We start from the raw sequence: 26,491 nt of genomic DNA, 5'->3' as shown, positions 1-26,491 counted from the left end.
TCTACCCAGATCATTGTTCATTTATGAACATAAACTTAAATACACTCCCACTGAGTGGATGCAGCTTTTTGTCATGATAATTATTGCTGCAGGAGTGAAGGAGGAGAACCGTTCAGATGTGGCCACGCAATTATATATGACTTTAATTAAACTATTTTTCCTTTCCCCAGCCATGGAAATCCTAATCTCTAAATAAAGTAAATGTCTCCCCTCCCCTCTCACCAATTTGGCTCTGTGAAAGGCATATCATTCCTTCTAATTGGTTCAGCCAAGCCCCTCCCACCTCCGTGATGTGTAACATTCTGCATAATTAATTGGTGAAGCTTTAGCGGCAGTCGAAGAGCTGAAGGGCTGCAGCCAGCTCTGACACGCATCATTAAAATACTAATTAAGCAGTGTGATATAAAACTGAGATCTATGTTGTCGTAGACTATAGAAGATGAAATCCCATCAAGGCTTCCTGCTTCCTTCCAGCCCTGTCCTAGGAGACTAAACTGCACTGCATGGAACTCTTAACCTCTTCGTTACCTTGTAGAAAGAGTGGACCCTAATTAGAAGGTGCAGGGCCAACCCTTACAAAAAAAAACACATGAAAAAATCACATGTGAAAAGAACACGTGACAAAATACGTGGTTTTCAGACACAGGTTAAAATGTTTTTTAGATTTGGAATTTTCACGAGTCAGACAGGGGTTTGTGGACACGTCTGACATTTCACATGAATTTTTCACGTGAACAAATCACGTGAAAAATGTCACTTGGGACAAACAAACACGTGAGGTTTTCGGACACGTGTGAAGTTTCACGACTCAGACAAGTGTTTCCCAACATTATGATATGATATTATTAAGCATTTTTATAACTGGAGGGATTAGAACCCGGTGCTCATACAGGAGAAGCCAACGTTATGTTAATTTCAAATTAACTGTGGACAACTTGAAATGAAAAAAATATATAATAACTGCAGATATCTTGCAATATTTGAAACATAAAATAGAACGAGTCATAGTTGCTCATGGTCACGTAATGAGGAAGCCTCGCCTGCGACTTAAATATGAGTGTTGTTTAAATGGTCACCATTCAACCAAGAGGGGCAACACTCATGTTGAAGTCGCAGGCGGGACTTCCTCGTCACGTGACCATGAGCAACAATCCCGACTCATGTCCACTACACTTTCACATGTGCATTTTCATATTTAATGTCAACTAGGGCTGTCAAACGATTCAAAAATGTTTTCGAGTTTATTGCAGGATTTGCTGTGATTCATCACGATTCATTGCAAATTCATAATTTTCTCAAATTGAGCTGTAATTTAAGATTTTCTATACAAAAAGCCTTACAAGAATATTGCAGTTTTGATTTTGTTCAAAGGAACAGTTAGTAAAATCAGGTAAATTGATAAACACACTTGTCACGCTGTGATCTATTTCACCTGTCCGTGTGCTTGTCTCACCCCCCTCCAGGTGTCGCCCATCTTCCCCACATATTCCCTGGTTATTTATACCTGTGTTTTCTGTCTCTGTGCCAGTTTGTCTTGTTTGTTCAAGTAAACCAGCGTTTTCTCAGCTCCTGTTTTTTCCCCGTCTCTCTTTTTCTCATCCTCCTGGTTTTGTCCCTTGCCTGTCCTGACCCTGAGCCTGCCTGACCACTCTGCCTGTCCTGACCCTGAGCCTGCCTGACCACTCTGCCTGTCCTGACCCTGAGCCTGCCTGACCACTCTGCCTGTCCTGACCCTGAGCCTGCCTGCCTGACCACTCTGCCTGTCCTGACCCTGAGCCTGCCTGCCTGACCACTCTGCCTGTCCTGACCCTGAGCCTGCCTGCCTGACCACTCTGCCTGTCCTGACCCTGAGCCTGCCTGCCTGACCACTCTGCCTGTCCTGACCCTGAGCCTGCCTGACCACTCTGCCTGTCCTGACCCTGAGCCTGCCTGACCACTCTGCCTGTCCTGACCCTGAGCCTGCCTGACCACTCTGCCTGTCCTGACCCTGAGCCTGCCTGACCACTCTGCCTGTCCTGACCCTGAGCCTGCCTGCCTGACCACTCTGCCTGTCCTGACCCTGAGCCTGCCTGCCTGACCACTCTGCCTGTCCTGACCCTGAGCCTGCCTGCCTGACCACTCTGCCTGTCCTGACCCTGAGCCTGCCTGACCACTCTGCCTGTCCTGACCCTGAGCCTGCCTGACCACTCTGCCTGTCCTGACCCTGAGCCTGCCTGACCACTCTGCCTGTCCTGACCCTGAGCCTGCCTGCCTGACCACTCTGCCTGTCCTGACCCTGAGCCTGCCTGCCTGACCACTCTGCCTGTCCTGACCCTGAGCCTGCCTGCCTGACCACTCTGCCTGTCCTGACCCTGAGCCTGCCTGACCACTCTGCCTGTCCTGACCCTGAGCCTGCCTGACCACTCTGCTTGCCCCTGACCCTGAGCCTGCCTGACCACTCTGCTTGCCCCTGACCCTGAGCCTGCCTGCCTGACAACTCTGCTTGCCTCCGGCCCTGAGCCTGCCGGACCACTCTGCTTGCCCCTGACCCTGAGCCTGCCTGCCTGACCACTCTGCTTGCCCCTGACCCTGACTCTGAGCCCGCCTGACCACTCTGCTTGCCCCTAACCCTGAGCCTGCCTGCCTGACCACTCTGCTTGCCCCTGACCCTGAGCCTGCCTGCCTGACCACTCTGCTTGCCCCTGACCCTGAGCCTGCCTGCCTGACCACTCTGCTTGCCCCTGACCCTGAGCCTGCCTGCCTGACCACTCTGCTTGCCCCTGACCCTGAGCCTGCCTGCCTGACCACTCTGCCTGCCCCTGACCCTGAGCCCACCTGCCTGACCACTCTGCCTGCCCCTGACCCTGAGCCTGCCTGCCTGACCACTCTGCTTGCCCCTGACCCTGAGCCCACCTGCCTGACCACTCTGCCTGCCCCTGACCCTGAGCCTGCCTGCCTGACCACTCTGCCTGCCCCTGACCCTGAGCCCACCTGCCTGACCACTCTGCCTGCCCCTGACCCTGAGCCTGCCTGCCTGACCACTCTGCCTGCCCCTGACCCTGAGCCTGCCTGCCTGACCACTCTGCTTGCCCCTGACCCTGAGCCCACCTGCCTGACCACTCTGCTTGCCCCTGACCCTGAGCCTGCCTGCCTGACCACTCTGCTTGCCCCTGACTCTGAGCCTGCCTGCCTGACCACTCTGCTTGCCCCTGACCCTGAGCCTGCCTGCCTGACCACTCTGCTTGCCCCTGACCCTGAGCCTGCCTGCCTGACCACTCTGCTTGCCCCTGACCCTGAGCCTGCCTGCCTGACCACTCTGCTTGCCCCTGACCCTGAGCCTGCCTGCCTGACCACTCTGCTTGCCCCTGACCCTGAGCCCACCTGCCTGACCACTCTGCTTGCCCCTGACCCTGAGCCCACCTGCCTGACCACTCTGCTTGCCCCTGACCCTGACTCTGAGCCCGCCTGACCACTCTGCTTGCCCCTGACCCTGAGCCCGCCTGACCACTCTGCTTGCCCCTGACCCTGAGCCTGCCTGACCACTCTGCTTGCCCCTGACCCTGACCCTGAGCCTGCCTGACCACTCTGCTTGCCCCTGACCCTGAGCCTGCCTGCCTGACCACTCTGCTTGCCCCTGACCCTGAGCCTGCCTGCCTGACCACTCTGCTTGCCCCTGTCCTGACCCTGAGCCTGCCTGACCACTCTGCCTGTCCTGACCCTGAGCCTGCCTGACCACTCTGCCTGTCCTGACCCTGAGCCTGCCTGCCTGACCACTCTGCCTGTCCTGACCCTGAGCCTGCCTGCCTGACCACTCTGCCTGTCCTGACCCTGAGCCTGCCTGCCTGACCACTCTGCCTGTCCTGACCCTGAGCCTGCCTGACCACTCTGCCTGTCCTGACCCTGAGCCTGCCTGACCACTCTGCCTGTCCTGACCCTGAGCCTGCCTGACCACTCTGCCTGTCCTGACCCTGAGCCTGCCTGCCTGACCACTCTGCCTGTCCTGACCCTGAGCCTGCCTGCCTGACCACTCTGCCTGTCCTGACCCTGAGCCTGCCTGCCTGACCACTCTGCCTGTCCTGACCCTGAGCCTGCCTGACCACTCTGCCTGTCCTGACCCTGAGCCTGCCTGACCACTCTGCCTGTCCTGACCCTGAGCCTGCCTGCCTGACCACTCTGCCTGTCCTGACCCTGAGCCTGCCTGCCTGACCACTCTGCCTGTCCTGACCCTGAGCCTGCCTGCCTGACCACTCTGCCTGTCCTGACCCTGAGCCTGCCTGACCACTCTGCCTGTCCTGACCCTGAGCCTGCCTGACCACTCTGCTTGCCCCTGACCCTGAGCCTGCCTGACCACTCTGCTTGCCCCTGACCCTGAGCCTGCCTGCCTGACAACTCTGCTTGCCTCCGGCCCTGAGCCTGCCGGACCACTCTGCTTGCCCCTGACCCTGAGCCTGCCTGCCTGACCACTCTGCTTGCCCCTGACCCTGACTCTGAGCCCGCCTGACCACTCTGCTTGCCCCTAACCCTGAGCCTGCCTGCCTGACCACTCTGCTTGCCCCTGACCCTGAGCCTGCCTGCCTGACCACTCTGCTTGCCCCTGACCCTGAGCCTGCCTGCCTGACCACTCTGCTTGCCCCTGACCCTGAGCCTGCCTGCCTGACCACTCTGCTTGCCCCTGACCCTGAGCCTGCCTGCCTGACCACTCTGCCTGCCCCTGACCCTGAGCCCACCTGCCTGACCACTCTGCCTGCCCCTGACCCTGAGCCTGCCTGCCTGACCACTCTGCTTGCCCCTGACCCTGAGCCCACCTGCCTGACCACTCTGCCTGCCCCTGACCCTGAGCCTGCCTGCCTGACCACTCTGCCTGCCCCTGACCCTGAGCCCACCTGCCTGACCACTCTGCCTGCCCCTGACCCTGAGCCTGCCTGCCTGACCACTCTGCCTGCCCCTGACCCTGAGCCTGCCTGCCTGACCACTCTGCTTGCCCCTGACCCTGAGCCCACCTGCCTGACCACTCTGCTTGCCCCTGACCCTGAGCCTGCCTGCCTGACCACTCTGCTTGCCCCTGACTCTGAGCCTGCCTGCCTGACCACTCTGCTTGCCCCTGACCCTGAGCCTGCCTGCCTGACCACTCTGCTTGCCCCTGACCCTGAGCCTGCCTGCCTGACCACTCTGCTTGCCCCTGACCCTGAGCCTGCCTGCCTGACCACTCTGCTTGCCCCTGACCCTGAGCCTGCCTGCCTGACCACTCTGCTTGCCCCTGACCCTGAGCCCACCTGCCTGACCACTCTGCTTGCCCCTGACCCTGAGCCCACCTGCCTGACCACTCTGCTTGCCCCTGACCCTGACTCTGAGCCCGCCTGACCACTCTGCTTGCCCCTGACCCTGAGCCCGCCTGACCACTCTGCTTGCCCCTGACCCTGAGCCTGCCTGACCACTCTGCTTGCCCCTGACCCTGACCCTGAGCCTGCCTGACCACTCTGCTTGCCCCTGACCCTGAGCCTGCCTGCCTGACCACTCTGCTTGCCCCTGACCCTGAGCCTGCCTGCCTGACCACTCTGCTTGCCCCTGTCCTGACCCTGAGCCTGCCTGACCACTCTGCCTGTCCTGACCCTGAGCCTGCCTGACCACTCTGCCTGTCCTGACCCTGAGCCTGCCTGCCTGACCACTCTGCCTGTCCTGACCCTGAGCCTGCCTGCCTGACCACTCTGCCTGTCCTGACCCTGAGCCTGCCTGCCTGACCACTCTGCCTGTCCTGACCCTGAGCCTGCCTGACCACTCTGCCTGTCCTGACCCTGAGCCTGCCTGACCACTCTGCCTGTCCTGACCCTGAGCCTGCCTGACCACTCTGCCTGTCCTGACCCTGAGCCTGCCTGCCTGACCACTCTGCCTGTCCTGACCCTGAGCCTGCCTGCCTGACCACTCTGCCTGTCCTGACCCTGAGCCTGCCTGCCTGACCACTCTGCCTGTCCTGACCCTGAGCCTGCCTGACCACTCTGCCTGTCCTGACCCTGAGCCTGCCTGACCACTCTGCTTGCCCCTGACCCTGAGCCTGCCTGACCACTCTGCTTGCCCCTGACCCTGAGCCTGCCTGCCTGACAACTCTGCTTGCCTCCGGCCCTGAGCCTGCCGGACCACTCTGCTTGCCCCTGACCCTGAGCCTGCCTGCCTGACCACTCTGCTTGCCCCTGACCCTGACTCTGAGCCCGCCTGACCACTCTGCTTGCCCCTAACCCTGAGCCTGCCTGCCTGACCACTCTGCTTGCCCCTGACCCTGAGCCTGCCTGCCTGACCACTCTGCTTGCCCCTGACCCTGAGCCTGCCTGCCTGACCACTCTGCTTGCCCCTGACCCTGAGCCTGCCTGCCTGACCACTCTGCTTGCCCCTGACCCTGAGCCTGCCTGCCTGACCACTCTGCCTGCCCCTGACCCTGAGCCCACCTGCCTGACCACTCTGCCTGCCCCTGACCCTGAGCCTGCCTGCCTGACCACTCTGCTTGCCCCTGACCCTGAGCCCACCTGCCTGACCACTCTGCCTGCCCCTGACCCTGAGCCTGCCTGCCTGACCACTCTGCCTGCCCCTGACCCTGAGCCCACCTGCCTGACCACTCTGCCTGCCCCTGACCCTGAGCCTGCCTGCCTGACCACTCTGCCTGCCCCTGACCCTGAGCCTGCCTGCCTGACCACTCTGCTTGCCCCTGACCCTGAGCCCACCTGCCTGACCACTCTGCTTGCCCCTGACCCTGAGCCTGCCTGCCTGACCACTCTGCTTGCCCCTGACTCTGAGCCTGCCTGCCTGACCACTCTGCTTGCCCCTGACCCTGAGCCTGCCTGCCTGACCACTCTGCTTGCCCCTGACCCTGAGCCTGCCTGCCTGACCACTCTGCTTGCCCCTGACCCTGAGCCTGCCTGCCTGACCACTCTGCTTGCCCCTGACCCTGAGCCTGCCTGCCTGACCACTCTGCTTGCCCCTGACCCTGAGCCCACCTGCCTGACCACTCTGCTTGCCCCTGACCCTGAGCCCACCTGCCTGACCACTCTGCTTGCCCCTGACCCTGACTCTGAGCCCGCCTGACCACTCTGCTTGCCCCTGACCCTGAGCCCGCCTGACCACTCTGCTTGCCCCTGACCCTGAGCCTGCCTGACCACTCTGCTTGCCCCTGACCCTGACCCTGAGCCTGCCTGACCACTCTGCTTGCCCCTGACCCTGAGCCTGCCTGCCTGACCACTCTGCTTGCCCCTGACCCTGAGCCTGCCTGCCTGACCACTCTGCTTGCCCCTGACCCTGACCCTGAGCCTGCCTGACCACTCTGCTTGCCCCTGACCCTGACCCTGAGCCTGCCTGACCACTCTGCTTGCCCCTGACCCTGAGCCTGCCTGCCTGACCACTCTGCTTGCCCCTGACCCTGACCCTGAGCCTGCCTGACCACTCTGCTTGCCCCTGACCCTGAGCCTGCCTGCCTGACCACTCTGCTTGCCCCTGACCCTGACCCTGAGCCTGCCTGACCACTCTGCTTGCCCCTGACCCTGAGCCTGCCTGCCTGACCACTCTGCTTGCCCCTGACCCTGAGCCTGCCTGACCACTCTGCTTGCCCCTGACCCTGAGCCTGCCTGCCTGACCACTCTGCTTGCCCCTGACCCTGAGCCTGCCTGCCTGACCACTCTGCTTGCCCCTGACCCTGAGCCTGCCTGACCACTCTGCTTGCCCCTGACCCTGACCCTGCCTGACCACTCTGCTTGCCCCTGACCCTGACCCTGACCCTGCCTGACCACTCTGCTTGCCCCTGACCCTGAGCCTGCCTGACCACTCTGCTTGCCCCTGACCCTGAGCCTGCCTGCCTGACCACTCTGCTTGCCCCTGACTCTGAGCCTGCCTGCCTGACCACTCTGCTTGCCCCTGACTCTGAGCCTGCCTGCCTGACCACTCTGCTTGCCCCTGACCCTGAGCCTGCCTGACCACTCTGCTTGCCCCTGACCCTGAGCCTGCCTGCCTGACCACTCTGCTTGCCCCTGACCCTGAGCCTGCCTGCCTGACCACTCTGCTTGCCCCTGACCCTGAGCCTGCCTGCCTGACCACTCTGCTTGCCCCTGACCCTGAGCCTGCCTGACCACTCTGCTTGCCCCTGACCCTGAGCCTGCCTGCCGTCCTGTACCTTTGCTGCTACTCTGGGTTATCGACCTCTGCCTGCCTTGACCTGTCGTTGACCTGTCGTTTGCCTGCCCCTGTTACAATAAACATTGTTACTTCAACACAGTCTGCACTTGGCCCTTACTTGAAACCTGATAACACTTTAACCTCAACATCAACTTGTTTTATATCGCTATATTTATTTTAGATGTATACATTATGTATTTTGGATGTTTTCAGACAATGCAATAAAACAATTTACTGATTAACTCTGACAGGACAATATATATATATTTTGGTACTTTTACCTATTTTTCTTCCTAATATCCAATTGGCAGTTACTGTCTTGTCCCATCGCTGCATCTCCCCTACAGACTCGGGAGAGGTGAAGGTCAAGAGCCATGCGTCCTCCAAAACGTGACCCTGCCAAGCCGCACTGCTTCTTGACACACTGCTCATTTAACCCGGATGTCAGTGTCGGAGGAAACACTGGCGACCGAGGTCAGCTTGCAGCGCCCGGCCCGCCACAAGGAGTCGCTAGAGAGCGATGGAACAGGGAAAATCACAGCTGGCCAAACCCTCCCCTAACCCAGAAGATGCTGGGTCAATTGTGTGCCGCCTCATGGGTCTCCCGGTCGCTGCCGGCTGTGGCAGAGCCTGGACTCGAACCCGTGTCTGTAGTGACGCCTCAAGCACGGCGATGCAGTGCCTTAGACCACTGCGTCACTCGGGAAGAGAGAGCTAATTTTAACATGGTAAACAGGATAAATAAGGAGACACAGAGCGCTAGCTTCTCTGTTCTTCTCACTGGGCTTCTTCCAACGGTCACTGACCATGAAGAAGAGGCATGTGCCTGCAGCAGTATGGATGGCTCAGAAACAAGACATTATTTTTAACACACTTGAGTTATTATACTCAGGTAGGATAAGTTACATTTTTACAGAATGGCATTACAGAATTTGCAATTCCATATATGGAAATATTGCTACTGCAACCTGTTAATCCCTACCTTTTCACATGTGAGGAGAATATCACTATTTCACCACCACATGTGAACTTGCAATTTCTCCTGTGAATGTTTCTTACATATGAAACTGCAAATTCGATGTTGATATGTAAATGGTTTTCACATGTGAACTTGCAATTCCACATGTGAAAGTGACGTTTTTACATTGGAGTTTTCTTACATGTGAAACTGCAAATGGGATTATTTAATTTGATTGTTTTTTTACATGTGAAAATGCCATTCCATATGTGAAAGTGAGATTTTTACGTGGCATTTTCTTAAATGTGAAAACACCACCTTTTCACATATGCAACTGCAATTACATATGAGGTAAAAACATGTTTTTCTTCTCACGTGAAAAGGTGGTGTTAACATGTGAACTCCAAATGTTAAACGTGAAAATATCCTTGCGCGTGTGAAATTTAAACTCAACATGTGAAACTGCAAATTTGACATGACATTATATGACGTTCTAATGCCACGGTATAATCTGGGGTTGCACAGAACAGTCACTAAGAATTCAATTGATAAAAAAATATAAATTCTAATTGCGAAATATTAGTTTTCCATATCAAAAGGGACACACAGCTATGGTTTCATCAATCCAAATGAGAAGCAGACAAACATCATGACAATGATTAATGCGATATAGTCCAATTATCTCATCTAAGTCAACGCTGTATTTCATTTATTCTATTTATTTAACTAGACAAGTCAGTTAAGAACAAATTCTTATTGACAATGACAGCCTACCCCGGCCAAACCCTAACGACGCTGGGCCAATTGTGCGCCGCCTTACGGGACTCCCAATCACGGCCGGTTGTGATACAGCCTGGAATCGAACCAGGGTGTCTGCAGTGACGCTTCTAGCACTGAGATGCAGTGCCTTAGACCGCAGCGCCACTCGGGAGCCCCTGACGTGTTATGCAGACGTCGATTGATCAGAAGAGACTGTTGTTCTTGTGGCTGTCACTTCCAAGTGTAAATGGACAATCTCTGGGATAGTAAAAGACAAGTGTCAAAATACACTAAACGTCACAGTAATGCAACGATTGAGGGAGGCATAGAGTACTACGCTTGGCCTTCTCCACTATACTAGTGATGTTTAGCTCATCATTAGAGGGTATACAAGAATGAACTGGAGACATATGCTTTGCTTTCGGTACATACATGTATTATGCATGTAATAAACAGTATATATTTCCTATACGGAGAGGGAAAAAATGTCCTGCTTCAAGGGTTTCAAAATGTAATGTCATAAGTAATTTCATCAGGAAAACATTGCAAAATCCAGAGCCTTTGGCAAAAATCATGCAGATTTACCATGGCAGGGGTTGAATCCCAAATGGCACCCTATTCAATATATAGTGCACTACTTTTGACCAGAGCTCTGTTCAAAATTAGTGAACTAAATAGGGAATAGGTTGCCATTTGGGATACATACAGGGACTGTGGGTAGGCTGTGCCAGGTTATAAATAGGATGGCAGGCACAGTTTTACCCCCTGGTTGTGTCAATAGGACTACTGTTTCATAGGGGGCTAGAGGATTCCCCCGCTGACTAAATAGTAAAACACTCCCCAATGTCATGCAGTGTACTAACAGAGACATACTGGTGAAGAACAGCCAGCCAGTCACTACCCAGGAGGAGATACATCATACTGGGGAAGAGCAGCCAGTCACTACCCAGGAGGAGACACATCATACTGGGGAAGAGCAGCCAGTCACTACCCAGGAGGAGAAACATCATACTGGGGAAGAGCAGCCAGCCAGTCACTACCCAGGAGGAGATACATCATACTGGGGTAGAGCAGCCAGTACTACCCAGGAGGAGATATATCATACTGGGGAAGAGCAGCCAGCCAGTCACTACCCAGGAGGAGATATATCATACTGGGGAAGAGCAGCCAGTCACTACCCAGGAGGAGATACATCATACTGGGGAAGAGCAGCCAGCCAGTCACTACCCAGGAGGAGATACATCATACTGGGGAAGAGCAGCCAGTCACTACCCAGGAGGAGATACATCATACTGGTGAAGAGCAGCCAGTCACTACCCAGGAGGAGACACATCATACTGGGGAAGAACAGCCAGTCACTACCCAGGAGGAGATACATCATACTGGGGAAGAGCAGCCAGTCACTACCCAGGAGGAGACACATCATACTGGGGAAGAACAGCCAGCCACTACCCAGGAGGAGACACATCATACTGGGGAAGAGCAGCCAGTCACTACCCAGGAGGAGATACATCATACTGGGGAAGAGCAGCCAGTCACTACCCAGGAGGAGACACATCATACTGGGGAAGAGCAGCCAGTCACTACCCAGGAGGAGATACATCATACTGGGGAAGAGCAGCCAGTTACTACCCAGCAGGAGATACATCATACTGGGGAAGAGCAGCCAGCCAGTCACTACCCAGGAGGAGATACATCATACTGGGGAAGAGCAGCCAGTTACTACCCAGGAGGAGATACATCATACTGGGGAAGAGCAGCCAGCCAGTCACTACCCAGGAGGAGATACATCATACTGGGGAAGAGCAGCCAGTTACTACCCAGGAGGAGATACATCATACTGGGGAAGAGCAGCCAGTCAGCCAGTCACTACCCAGGAGGAGATACATCATACTGGGGAAGAGCAGCCAGTCACTACCCAGGAGGAGATACATCATACTGGGGAAGAGCAGCCAGCCAGTCACTACCCAGGAGAAGATACATCATACTGGGGAGGAGCAGCCAGTCACTACCCAGGAGGAGACACATCATACTGGGGAAGAGCAGCCAGCCAGTCACTACCCAGGAGAAGACACATCATACTGGGGAAGAGCAGCCAGCCAGTCACTACCCAGGAGGAGACACATCATACTGGGGAGGAGCAGCCAGCCAGTCACTACCCAGGAGGAGACACATCATACTGGGGAAGAGCAGCCAGTCACTACCCAGGAGGAGATACATCATGCTGGGGAGGAGCAGCCAGTCACTACCCAGGAGGAGATACATCATACTGGGGAAGAGCAGCCAGCCAGTCACTACCCAGGAGAAGATACATCATACTGGGGAAGAGCAGCCAGCCAGTCACTACCCAGGAGGAGACACATCATACTGGGGAGGAGCAGCCAGCCAGTCACTACCCAGGAGGAGACACATCATACTGGGGAAGAGCAGCCAGTCACTACCCAGGAGGAGATACATCATACTGGGGAGGAGCAGCCAGTCACTACCCAGGAGGAGACACATCATACTGGGGAAGAGCAGCCAGTCACTACCCAGGAGGAGATACATCATACTGGTGAAGAGCAGCCAGCCAGTCACTACCCAGGAGGAGATACATCATACTGGTGAAGAGCAGCCAGCCAGTCACTACCCAGGAGGAGATACATCATACTGGTGAAGAGCAGCCAGCCAGTCACTACCCAGGAGGAGACACATCATACTGGGGAAGAGCAGCCGGTCACTACCCAGGAGGAGACACATCATACTGGGGAAGAGCAGCCAGCCAGTCACTACCCAGGAGGAGATACATCATACTGGGGAAGAGCAGCTAGTCACTACCCAGGAAGAGGTACATCATACTGGGGAAGAGCAGCCAGCCAGTCACTACCCAGGAGGAGACACATCATACTGTGGAAGAGCAGCCAGTCACTACCCAGGAGGAGATACATCATACTGGGGAAGAGCAGCCAGTCACTACCCAGGAGGAGATACATCATACTGGGGAAGAGCAGCCAGTCACTACCCAGGAGGAGATAGATCATACTGGGGAAGAACAGCCAGCCAGTCACTACCCAGGAGGAGATACATCATACTGGGGAAGAGCAGCCAGTCACCACCCAGGAGGAGACACATCATACTGGGGAAGAGCAGCCAGTCACTACCCAGGAGGAGATACATCATACTGGGGAAGAGCAGCCAGTCACTACCCAGGAGGAGATACATCATACTGGGGAAGAGCAGCCAGTCACTACCCAGGAGGAGATACATCATACTGGGGAAGAGCAGCCAGTCACTACCCAGGAAGAGATACATCATACTGGGGAGGAGCAGCCAGTCACTACCCAGGAGGAGACACATCATACTGGGGAAGAGCAGCCAGCCAGTCACTACCCAGGAGAAGACACATCATACTGGGGAAGAGCAGCCAGCCAGTCACTACCCAGGAGGAGACACATCATACTGGGGAGGAGCAGCCAGCCAGTCACTACCCAGGAGGAGACACATCATACTGGGGAAGAGCAGCCAGTCACTACCCAGGAGGAGATACATCAAACTGGGGAGGAGCAGCCAGTCACTACCCAGGAGGAGATACATCATACTGGGGAAGAGCAGCCAGCCAGTCACTACCCAGGAGAAGATACATCATACTGGGGAAGAGCAGCCAGCCAGTCACTACCCAGGAGGAGACACATCATACTGGGGAGGAGCAGCCAGCCAGTCACTACCCAGGAGGAGACACATCATACTGGGGAAGAGCAGCCAGTCACTACCCAGGAGGAGATACATCATACTGGGGAGGAGCAGCCAGTCACTACCCAGGAGGAGACACATCATACTGGGGAAGAGCAGCCAGTCACTACCCAGGAGGAGATACATCATACTGGTGAAGAGCAGCCAGCCAGTCACTACCCAGGAGGAGATACATCATACTGGTGAAGAGCAGCCAGCCAGTCACTACCCAGGAGGAGACACATCATACTGGGGAAGAGCAGCCGGTCACTACCCAGGAGGAGACACATCATACTGGGGAAGAGCAGCCAGCCAGTCACTACCCAGGAGGAGATACATCATACTGGGGAAGAGCAGCCAGTCACTACCCAAGAGGAGACACATCATACTGGGGAAGAGCAGCCAGCCAGTCACTACCCAGGAGGAGATACATCATACTGGGGAAGAGCAGCTAGTCACTACCCAGGAAGAGGTACATCATACTGGGGAAGAGCAGCCAGCCAGTCACTACCCAGGAGGAGACACATCATACTGTGGAAGAGCAGCCAGTCACTACCCAGGAGGAGATACATCATACTGGGGAAGAGCAGCCAGTCACTACCCAGGAGGAGATACATCATACTGGGGAAGAGCAGCCAGTCACTACCCAGGAGGAGATAGATCATACTGGGGAAGAACAGCCAGCCAGTCACTACCCAGGAGGAGATACATCATACTGGGGAAGAGCAGCCAGTCACCACCCAGGAGGAGACACATCATACTGGGGAAGAGCAGCCAGTCACTACCCAGGAGGAGATACATCATACTGGGGAAGAGCAGCCAGTCACTACCCAGGAGGAGATACATCATACTGGGGAAGAGCAGCCAGTCACTACCCAGGAGGAGATACATCATACTGGGGAAGAGCAGCCAGTCACTACCCAGGAAGAGATACATCATACTGGGGAGGAGCAGCCAGTCACTACCCAGGAGGAGACACATCATACTGGTGAAGAGCAGCCAGCCAGTCAATACCCAGGAGAAGATACATCATACTGGGGAAGAGCAGCCAGCCAGTCAGTACCCAGGAGGAGACACATCATACTGGGGAAGAGCAGCCAGTCACTACCCAGGAGGAGATACATCATACTGGAGAAGAGCAGCCAGCCAGCCAGTCACTACCCAGGAGGAGACACATCATACTGGGGAAGAGCAGCCAGTCACTACCCAGGAGGAGACACATCATACTGGGGAAGAGCAACCAGCCACTACCCAGGAGGAGACACATCATACTGGTGAAGAGCAGCCAGTCACTACCCAGGAGGAGATACATCATACTGGTGAAGAGCAGCCAGTCACTACCCAGGAGGAGATACATCATACTGGGGAAGAGCAGCCAGTCACTACCCAGGAGGAGATACATCATACTGGGGAAGAGCAGCCAGCCAGTCACTACCCAGGAGGAGATACATCATACTGGGGAAGAGCAGCCAGTCACTACCCAGGAGGAGATACATCATACTGGGGAAGAGCAGCCAGTCACTACCCAGGAGGAGATACATCATACTGGGGAAGAGCAGCCAGTCACTACCCAGGAGGAGATACATCATACTGGGGAAGAGCAGCCAGTCACTACCCAGGAGGAGATACATCATACTGGGGAAGAGCAGCCAGCCAGTCACTACCCAGGAGGAGATACATCATACTGGAGAAGAGCAGCCAGCCAGCCAGTCACTACCCAGGAGGAGACACATCATACTGGGAAAGAGCAGCCAGCCACTACCCAGGAGGAGACACATCATACTGGGGAAGAGCAGCCAGTCACTACCCAGGAGGAGATACATCATACTGGTGAAGAGCAGCCAGTCACTACCCAGGAGGAGATACATCATACTGGGGAAGAGCAGCCAGTCACTACCCAGGAGGAGATACATCATACTGGGGAAGAGCAGCCAGCCAGTCACTACCCAGGAGGAGATACATCATACTGGGGAAGAGCAGCCAGTCACTACCCAGGAGGAGATACATCATACTGGGGAAGAGCAGCCAGTCACTACCCAGGAGGAGATACATCATACTGGGGAAGAGCAGCCAGTCACTACCCAGGAGGAGACACATCATACTGGGGAAGAGCAGCCAGCCAGTCACTACCCAGGAGGAGACACATCATACTGGGGAAGGGCAACCAGCCACTACCCAGGAGGAGACACATCATACTGGGGAAGAGCAGCCAGTCACTACCCAGGAGGAGACACATCATACTGGGGAAGAGCAGCCAGTCACTACCCAGGAGGAGATACATCATACTGGGGAAGAGCAGCCAGTCACTACCCAGGAAGAGATACATCATACTGGGGAGGAGCAGCCAGTCACTACCCAGGAGGAGACACATCATACTGGGGAAGAGCAGCCAGCCAGTCACTACCCAGGAGAAGATACATCATACTGGGGAAGAGCAGCCAGCCAGTCACTACCCAGGAGGAGACACATCATACTGGGGAAGAGCAGCCAGTCACTAGCCAGGAAGAGATACATCATACTGGGGAAGAGCAGCCAGCCAGTCACTACCCAGGAGGAGATACATCATACTGGGGAAGAGCAGCCAGTCACTACCCAAGAGGAGACACATCATACTGGGGAAGAGCAGCCAGCCAGTCAGTACCCAGGAGGAGATACATCATACTGGGGAAGAGCAGCTAGTCACTACCCAGGAAGAGGTACATCATACTGGGGAAGAGCAGCCAGCCAGTCACTACCCAGGAGGAGACACATCATACTGTGGAAGAGCAGCCAGTCACTACCCAGGAGGAGATACATCATACTGGGGAAGAGCAGCCGGCCAGTCACTACCCAGGAGGGGACACATCATACTGGGGAAGAGCAGCCAGTCACTACCCAGGAGGAGATACATCATACTGGTGAAGAGCAGCCAGTCACTACCCAGGAGGAGATACATCATACTGGGGATGAGCAGCCAGTCACTACCCAGGAGAAGATACATCATACTGGTGAAGAGCAGCCAGTCACTACCCAGGAGGAGATACATCATACTGGGGATGAGCAGCCAGTCACTACCCAGGAGGAGATACATTATACTGGAGAAGAGCAGCCAGTCAGCCAGTCACTACCCAGGAGGAGATACATCATACTGGGGAAGAGCAGCCAGTCACTACCCAGGAGGAGATACATCATACTGGTGAAGAGCAGCCGGTCACTACCCAGGAGGAGAAACATCATACTGGGGAAGAGCAGCCAGTCACTACCCAGGAGGAGATACATCATACTGGAGAAGAGCAGCCAGCCAGCCAGTCACTACCCAGGAGGAGACACATCATACTGGGGAAGAGCAGCCAGTCACTACCCAGGAGGAGACACATCATACTGGGGAAGAGCAGCCAGCCAGTCACTACCCAGGAGGAGACACATCATACACATCATACTGGGGAAGAGCAGCCAGCCAGTCACTACCCAGGAGGAGACACATCATACTGGGAAAGAGCAGCCAGCCACTACCCAGGAGGAGACACATCATACTGGGGAAGAGCAGCCAGCCAGTCACTACCCAGGAGGAGATACATCATACTGGGGAAGAGCAGCCAGTCACTACCCAGGAGGAGATACATCATACTGGGGAAGAGCAGCCAGTCACTACCCAGGAGGAGATACATCATACTGGGGAAGAGCAGCCAGCCAGTCACTACCCAGGAGGAGATACATCATACTGGGGAAGAGCAGCCAGCCAGTCACTACCCAGGAGGAGACACATCATACTGGGGAATAGTAGCCAGCCAGTCACTACCCAGGAGGAGATACATCATACTGGGGAAGAGCAGCCAGCCAGTCACTACCCAGGAGGAGATACATCATACTGGGGAAGAGCAGCCAGCCAGCCAGTCACTACCCAGGAGGAGATACATCATACTGGAGAAGAGCAGCCAGCCAGTCACTACCCAGGAGGAGACACATCATACTGGGGAAGAGCAGCCAGTCACTACCCAGGAGGAGATACATCATACTGGGGAAGAGCAGCCAGTCACTACCCAGGAGGAGATACATCATACTGGGGAAGAGCAGCCAGTCACTACCCAGGAGGAGATACATCATACTGGGGAAGAGCAGCCAGTCACTACCCAGGAAGAGATACATCATACTGGGGAGGAGCAGCCAGTCACTACCCAGGAGGAGACACATCATACTGGTGAAGAGCAGCCAGCCAGTCAATACCCAGGAGAAGATACATCATACTGGGGAAGAGCAGCCAGCCAGTCAGTACCCAGGAGGAGACACATCATACTGGGGAAGAGCAGCCAGTCACTACCCAGGAGGAGATACATCATACTGGAGAAGAGCAGCCAGCCAGCCAGTCACTACCCAGGAGGAGACACATCATACTGGGGAAGAGCAGCCAGTCACTACCCAGGAGGAGACACATCATACTGGGGAAGAGCAACCAGCCACTACCCAGGAGGAGACACATCATACTGGTGAAGAGCAGCCAGTCACTACCCAGGAGGAGATACATCATACTGGTGAAGAGCAGCCAGTCACTACCCAGGAGGAGATACATCATACTGGGGAAGAGCAGCCAGTCACTACCCAGGAGGAGATACATCATACTGGGGAAGAGCAGCCAGCCAGTCACTACCCAGGAGGAGATACATCATACTGGGGAAGAGCAGCCAGTCACTACCCAGGAGGAGATACATCATACTGGGGAAGAGCAGCCAGTCACTACCCAGGAGGAGATACATCATACTGGGGAAGAGCAGCCAGTCACTACCCAGGAGGAGATACATCATACTGGGGAAGAGCAGCCAGTCACTACCCAGGAGGAGATACATCATACTGGGGAAGAGCAGCCAGCCAGTCACTACCCAGGAGGAGATACATCATACTGGAGAAGAGCAGCCAGCCAGCCAGTCACTACCCAGGAGGAGACACATCATACTGGGAAAGAGCAGCCAGCCACTACCCAGGAGGAGACACATCATACTGGGGAAGAGCAGCCAGTCACTACCCAGGAGGAGATACATCATACTGGTGAAGAGCAGCCAGTCACTACCCAGGAGGAGATACATCATACTGGGGAAGAGCAGCCAGTCACTACCCAGGAGGAGATACATCATACTGGGGAAGAGCAGCCAGCCAGTCACTACCCAGGAGGAGATACATCATACTGGGGAAGAGCAGCCAGTCACTACCCAGGAGGAGATACATCATACTGGGGAAGAGCAGCCAGTCACTACCCAGGAGGAGATACATCATACTGGGGAAGAGCAGCCAGTCACTACCCAGGAGGAGACACATCATACTGGGGAAGAGCAGCCAGCCAGTCACTACCCAGGAGGAGACACATCATACTGGGGAAGGGCAACCAGCCACTACCCAGGAGGAGACACATCATACTGGGGAAGAGCAGCCAGTCACTACCCAGGAGGAGACACATCATACTGGGGAAGAGCAGCCAGTCACTACCCAGGAGGAGATACATCATACTGGGGAAGAGCAGCCAGTCACTACCCAGGAAGAGATACATCATACTGGGGAGGAGCAGCCAGTCACTACCCAGGAGGAGACACATCATACTGGGGAAGAGCAGCCAGCCAGTCACTACCCAGGAGAAGATACATCATACTGGGGAAGAGCAGCCAGCCAGTCACTACCCAGGAGGAGACACATCATACTGGGGAAGAGCAGCCAGTCACTAGCCAGGAAGAGATACATCATACTGGGGAAGAGCAGCCAGCCAGTCACTACCCAGGAGGAGATACATCATACTGGGGAAGAGCAGCCAGTCACTACCCAAGAGGAGACACATCATACTGGGGAAGAGCAGCCAGCCAGTCAGTACCCAGGAGGAGATACATCATACTGGGGAAGAGCAGCTAGTCACTACCCAGGAAGAGGTACATCATACTGGGGAAGAGCAGCCAGCCAGTCACTACCCAGGAGGAGACACATCATACTGTGGAAGAGCAGCCAGTCACTACCCAGGAGGAGATACATCATACTGGGGAAGAGCAGCCGGCCAGTCACTACCCAGGAGGGGACACATCATACTGGGGAAGAGCAGCCAGTCACTACCCAGGAGGAGATACATCATACTGGTGAAGAGCAGCCAGTCACTACCCAGGAGGAGATACATCATACTGGGGATGAGCAGCCAGTCACTACCCAGGAGAAGATACATCATACTGGTGAAGAGCAGCCAGTCACTACCCAGGAGGAGATACATCATACTGGGGATGAGCAGCCAGTCACTACCCAGGAGGAGATACATTATACTGGAGAAGAGCAGCCAGTCAGCCAGTCACTACCCAGGAGGAGATACATCATACTGGGGAAGAGCAGCCAGTCACTACCCAGGAGGAGATACATCATACTGGTGAAGAGCAGCCGGTCACTACCCAGGAGGAGAAACATCATACTGGGGAAGAGCAGCCAGTCACTACCCAGGAGGAGATACATCATACTGGAGAAGAGCAGCCAGCCAGCCAGTCACTACCCAGGAGGAGACACATCATACTGGGGAAGAGCAGCCAGTCACTACCCAGGAGGAGACACATCATACTGGGGAAGAGCAGCCAGCCAGTCACTACCCAGGAGGAGACACATCATACACATCATACTGGGGAAGAGCAGCCAGCCAGTCACTACCCAGGAGGAGACACATCATACTGGGAAAGAGCAGCCAGCCACTACCCAGGAGGAGACACATCATACTGGGGAAGAGCAGCCAGCCAGTCACTACCCAGAAGGAGATACATCATACTGGGGAAGAGCAGCCAGTCACTACCCAGGAGGAGATACATCATACTGGGGAAGAGCAGCCAGTCACTACCCAGGAGGAGATACATCATACTGGGGAAGAGCAGCCAGCCAGTCACTACCCAGGAGGAGATACATCATACTGGGGAAGAGCAGCCAGCCAGTCACTACCCAGGAGGAGACACATCATACTGGGGAATAGTAGCCAGCCAGTCACTACCCAGGAGGAGATACATCATACTGGGGAAGAGCAGCCAGCCAGTCACTACCCAGGAGGAGATACATCATACTGGGGAAGAGCAGCCAGCCAGCCAGTCACTACCCAGGAGGAGATACATCATACTGGAGAAGAGCAGCCAGTCACTACCCAGGAGGAGGTACATTATACTGGGGAAGAGCAGCCAGTCACTACCCAGGAGGAGATACATCATACTGGGGAAGAGCAGCCAGTCACTACCCAGGAGGAGATACATTATACTGGGGAAGAGCAGCCAGTCACTACCCAGGAGGAGATACATCATACTGGGGAGGAGCAGCCAGTCACTACCCAGGAGGAGACACATCATACTGGGGAAGAGCAGCCAGCCAGCCAGTCACTACCCAGGAAGAGATACATTATACTGGGGAAGAGCAGCCAGCCAGCCAGTCACTACCCAGGAGGAGATACATTATACTGGGGAAGAGCCGCCAGTCACTACCCAGGAGGAGATACATCATACTGGAGAAGAGCAGCCAGCCAGTCACTACCCAGGAGGAGATACATCATACTGGGGAAGAGCAGCCATCTTGCATTATGGGCCCGCTGCAGCGGGAGGTTCACTCTGCCATACAAGAAGCCCTAACCTCAGACCCGGCTCCTCCTGAGACACCAGCTGGGAAGAGTTACGTACCAGCAGCTGTTAGACCACAACTGATGCAATGATGTCACACGTCCTTGGGGTCAGTGCATCCGGGCATTACACAAACCACTGAACTTCTAGCCCGGAAGTTCTGGTGGTCCTCAATGGCATCCGACATAAGGGATTACGTCCTGTCCAGTCTGCACCCAAACCAAAGCCCTCGTCATCTCCCTTCTGGGAAGCTTCAACCTTTGCCAATCCCTCACAGACCCTGGTCCCACATAGCTGTAGACTTCATCACAGACATTCCTGAATCCTCTGAACCTCAGAACTCACTTATGCACTCATCCCTCTGCCTTACTCCATTTCAGTGTGTCCTTGGTTACCATCCCCCCATGGTTCACATGAGGCGGAGCCTGGTACTGTCTCAGTTGTCGACGACTGGTTTTGGCATAGTGAGCGAGTATGGGAGACCGCTCACCGGCATTTGCAGGAAGCCTCTAATACCCAGAAACGCTTTGCCGACAGACACCGCAGACCTACGCCACTCTTTCACCCTGGACAGCGTTTGTGGCTCTCTACCAGAGACATCCGGCTCTGCCTCCCCTGCAGAAAATTCTGTCCTCGCTTCATTGGTCCCTTCAAGACAACCTTGTCACATACCGCCTCCAGTTACCCCGTCATTATAAAATCTCCTCATCCTTCCATGTGTCTCTGTTAAAAGTGGTCACCTACAGTCCTCTTCATCCACCAGTCTCTACCCGCAGCACGCCCCCACCGTTGGACGTCGGAGGGGAACTTGCCTACGCCAAACGGGCCATCCTTGATTCCAAACGCCTGAGAGGTAGCCCCCACTACTTAGTGGACTGGGGACCGGTCCTACTTATGAGCCTGAAGACCGGTCCTGGGTCCCGACCAAGACATCCTCGACCCAGAGATGATTCAGGCATTTCACCATGATCGTTCCACTCCGCGATCTCGGGGTCGACCCCTGAACAGACCCACTGGACATCAGCCTCAACGCAGAACGTCGGGTCAGTCCACAACCTCGTTGAACCAGCCTGCCGGACCTCGCTCCCGAGGTAGGCGTCCGCCTCTGCCTCACCTTCCGGTCCTGTTGGGTCGTCAGGAGCCGGGAGTCCACATGTGCAAAGGCATGAATAATATACAGTACGTTATATATTTATTAAACTGAGTGCGTAGTCCATGTGTGGAAAATAAAATAAAAAACATTTAAATGACAACTGCTGGGAAAATGTTCTGACAGTCATAAACAAATACCTGTATATTATTGTACTATCACGCCACATTGTATTGAAAACATTCATTGCAGATGGTTATATTTATAAACCCAGAAATCACAGATCACTTTTTCTTGTTAATTTGTTGTTGACTAACCTTTGAAATAACCGCCCTAAATGAGCACAAACAACAACGCCTCTGTACCAACCAAACCATTCAGATGACAGAATGCTGTACCATGGCATATCTTCCCTGCTGGGACGGTTCTACTGTCACCTGCTGTACTAGATTGAATGTTTACTGTAGCTTCCCTGTAATAGTAGTGTCACAAATTACATTATATTGAAGCATCTGGCTGATCTAAACACTAGCTTCTAGGCACTGTGACTATTGACTAAATGTAGATAGAGTACAATTCTATTGAAGGTACATCTAAACTTAGAATGAATCCTGACCTTAACTGCTAAAACATTTATGCTGATGCCACAATGTCTTCCTAGACATTATGAGAGACACTCAGCCAGCTAATCGTAGACAAGTGAGCGATCGGAACAGGGAATGAAAGGCACCTTCATGCTAAAGCAGTAATGGGTTGTGAAAGCTGTGAGTAAGTACATCTAAGGGTTGTATGGTATGAAAGCCTTCAGCTAGAGAGGTCTGAAAGGCACCACAACCCATGGTTCCACACAATCACAGTCCCCTTGCTGTGACAAACCAGGAAAGGGATAAGTCACAATCTATTTAGCATACGGCAATTGATTATTTTGGGAGCGGTATTATGCATGTTAACCTATTGTTGCATTAAAACTTCTACTTGGTCACAATCCCGGATCCGGGAGCACCCTCATCAGTAAAAAAGGTGACTAGCATAGCCTAGCATAGCGCCACAAGTAAATACTAGCATCTAAATATCATTAAATCACAAGTCCAAGACACCAGATGAAAGATACACATCTTGTGAATCCAGCCATCATTTCTGATTTTTAAAATGTTTTACAGGGAAGACACAATATGTATTTCTATTAGCTAACCACGATAGCAAAAGACACAACTTTTTTCCCCCACCATTTTTTTCCTGCATAGGTAGCTATCACAAATTCGACCAAATAAACATATAAATAGTCACTAACCAAGAAACAACTTCATCAGATGACAGTCTGATAACATACAGTATTTATTGTATAGCATATGTTTTGTTAGAAAAATGTGCATATTTCAGGTATAAATCATAGTTTTACATTGCAGCCACCATCACAACTCTCACCAAAGCAACTAGAATAACTACAGAGACCAACGTGAATTACCTAAATACTCATCATAAAACATTTATGAAAAATACACAGCATACAGCAAATGAAAGACAAAGATCTTGTGAATCCAGCAAATATTTCAGATTCTTTAAGTGTTTTACAGCGAAAACACAATATAGCATTATATTAGCTTACTACAATAGCCAACCACACAACAGCATTGATTCAAGCCAACAATAGCGATAACGAATAAACCAGCAAAAGATATAAATTTTTTCACTAACCTTCTCTAACTTCTTCAGATGACAGTCCTATAACATCATATTACACAATATATAGAGAGTTTGTTCGAAAATGTGCATATTTAGCGGCACAAATCGTGGTTATACAATGAGAATAGTAGCCAAGCTGCCAACAATATGTCGGGAGAAATCTTGGGAGAGGCACCTAATCTAATCAATAACTAATCGTAAACTTGACTAAAAAATACAGGTTGGACAGCAAATGAAAGATACATTAGTTCTTAATGCAACCGCTGTGTTAGATTTTTAAAATTAACGTTACTACGACATACAGCGTGCGTTAAAGCGAGACCGCACCGAGATTAATGGATTAATAGATAAATACTGCACTATACTCCATCTGTAGATAAATACTGCACTGTACTCCATCTGTAGATAAATACTGCACTGTACTCCATCTGTAGATAAATACTGCACTGTACTCCATCTGTAGATACTGTATATACACTACAAACAGCTTTCTGATCCAAAATACAAACACTGTTGATGATGTCATTCAGTTGATAATCAGTGATGTAGAGAAAATGCAGGGTTCCTTCTTGGTCCTGAGTGGCCTTTGAGTTTAGAACCAATGTAACATGTTTCCGTGTACAAAGTTGCATAGGACGGCCCATAGAGCGGCCCATAGGACGACCCATAGAGCGGCCCATAGGACGACCCATAGAGCGGCCCATAGGACGGCCTATAGAGCGGCCCAAAGAGCGGCCCATAGGACGTCCCATAGAGCGGCCCATAGAGCGGCCCATAGGACGTCCCATAGAGCGGCCCATAGGACGTCCCATAGAGCGGCCCATAGGACGACCCATAGAGCGGCCCATAGGACGGCCCATAGAGCGGCCCATAGAGCGGCCCATAGAGCGGCCCATAGGACGTCCCATAGAGCGGCCCATAGGACGACCCATAGAGCGGCCCATAGGACGGCCCATAGAGCGGCCCATAGGACGACCCATAGAGCGGCCCATAGGACGGCCTATAGAGCGGCCCAAAGAGCGGCCCATAGGACGGCCCATAGAGCGGCCCATAGAGCGGCCCATAGAGCGGCCCATAGGACGACCCATAGAGCGGCCCATAGGACGGCCTATAGAGCGGCCCATAGGACGGCCCATAGAGCGGCCCATAGGACGACCCATAGAGCGGCCCATAGGACGACCCATAGAGCGGCCCATAGAGCGGCCCATAGAGCGGCCCATAGGACGACCCATAGAGCGGCCCATAGGACGGCCCATAGAGCGGCCCAAAGAGCGGCCCATAGGACGACCCATAGAGCGGCCCATAGGACGACCCATAGAGCGGCCCAAAGAGCGGCCCATAGGACGTCCCATAGAGCGTCCCATAGAGCGGCCCATAGAGCGGCCCATAGGACGACCCATAGAGCGGCCCATAGGACGGCCCATAGAGCGGCCCATAGAGCGGCCCATAGAGCGGCCCATAGAGCGGCCCATAGGACGACCCATAGAGCGGCCCATAGAGCGGCCCATAGGACGGCCCATAGAGCGGCCCATAGGACGGCCCATAGAGCGGCCCATAGGACGGCCCATAGAGCGGCCCATAGGACGACCCATAGAGCGGCCCATAGAGCGGCCCATAGGACGGCCCATAGAGCGGCCCATAGGACGGCCCATAGTGCGCCCATAGAGCGGCCCATAGAGTGACCCATAGAGTGACCCATAGAGTGGCCCATATGACGGCCCATAGAGTGGCCCATAGGTCGGCCCATAGAGCGGCCCATAGAGCGGCCCATTGGACGCCCCATAGAGCAACCCATAGAGCGGCCCATAGGACGTCCCATAGAGCGGCCCATAGGACGTCCCATAGAGCGGCCCATAGGACGACCCATAGAGCGGCCCATAGGACGGCCCATAGAGCGGCCCATAGAGCGGCCCATTTAGCGGCCCATAGGACGTCCCATAGAGCGGCCCATAGGACGGCCCATAGAGCGGCCCATAGGACGACCCATAGAGCGGCCCATAGGACGGCCTATAGAGCGGCCCAAAGAGCGGCCCATAGGACGGCCCATAGAGCGGCCCATAGAGCGGCCCATAGAGCGGCCCATAGGACGACCCATAGAGCGGCCCATAGGACGGCCTATAGAGCGGCCCATTGGACGGCCCATAGAGCGGCCCATAGGACGACCCATAGAGCGGCCCATAGGACGGCCTATAGAGCGGCCCAAAGAGCGGCCCATAGGACGTCCCATAGAGCGGCCCATAGAGCGGCCCATAGGACGTCCCATAGAGCGGCCCATAGGACGACCCATAGAGCGGCCCATAGGACGGCCCATAGAGCGGCCCATAGGACGACCCATAGAGCGGCCCATAGGACGGCCCATAGAGCGGCCCAAAGAGCGGCCCATAGGACGACCCATAGAGCGGCCCATAGGACGACCCATAGAGCGGCCCAAAGAGCGGCCCATAGGACGTCCCATAGAGCGGCCCATAGAGCGGCCCATAGAGCGGCCCATAGAGCGGCCCATAGGGCGACCCATAGAGCGGCCCATAGGACGGCCCATAGAGCGGCCCATAGGACGACCCATAGAGCGGCCCATAGAGCGGCCCA

Source organism: Salvelinus fontinalis, chromosome 6, assembly GCF_029448725.1.
Source record: "Salvelinus fontinalis isolate EN_2023a chromosome 6, ASM2944872v1, whole genome shotgun sequence".
In the NCBI taxonomy this organism is placed as follows: domain Eukaryota; kingdom Metazoa; phylum Chordata; class Actinopteri; order Salmoniformes; family Salmonidae; genus Salvelinus; species Salvelinus fontinalis.
Note: the sequence above shows the minus strand (reverse complement) of the source record.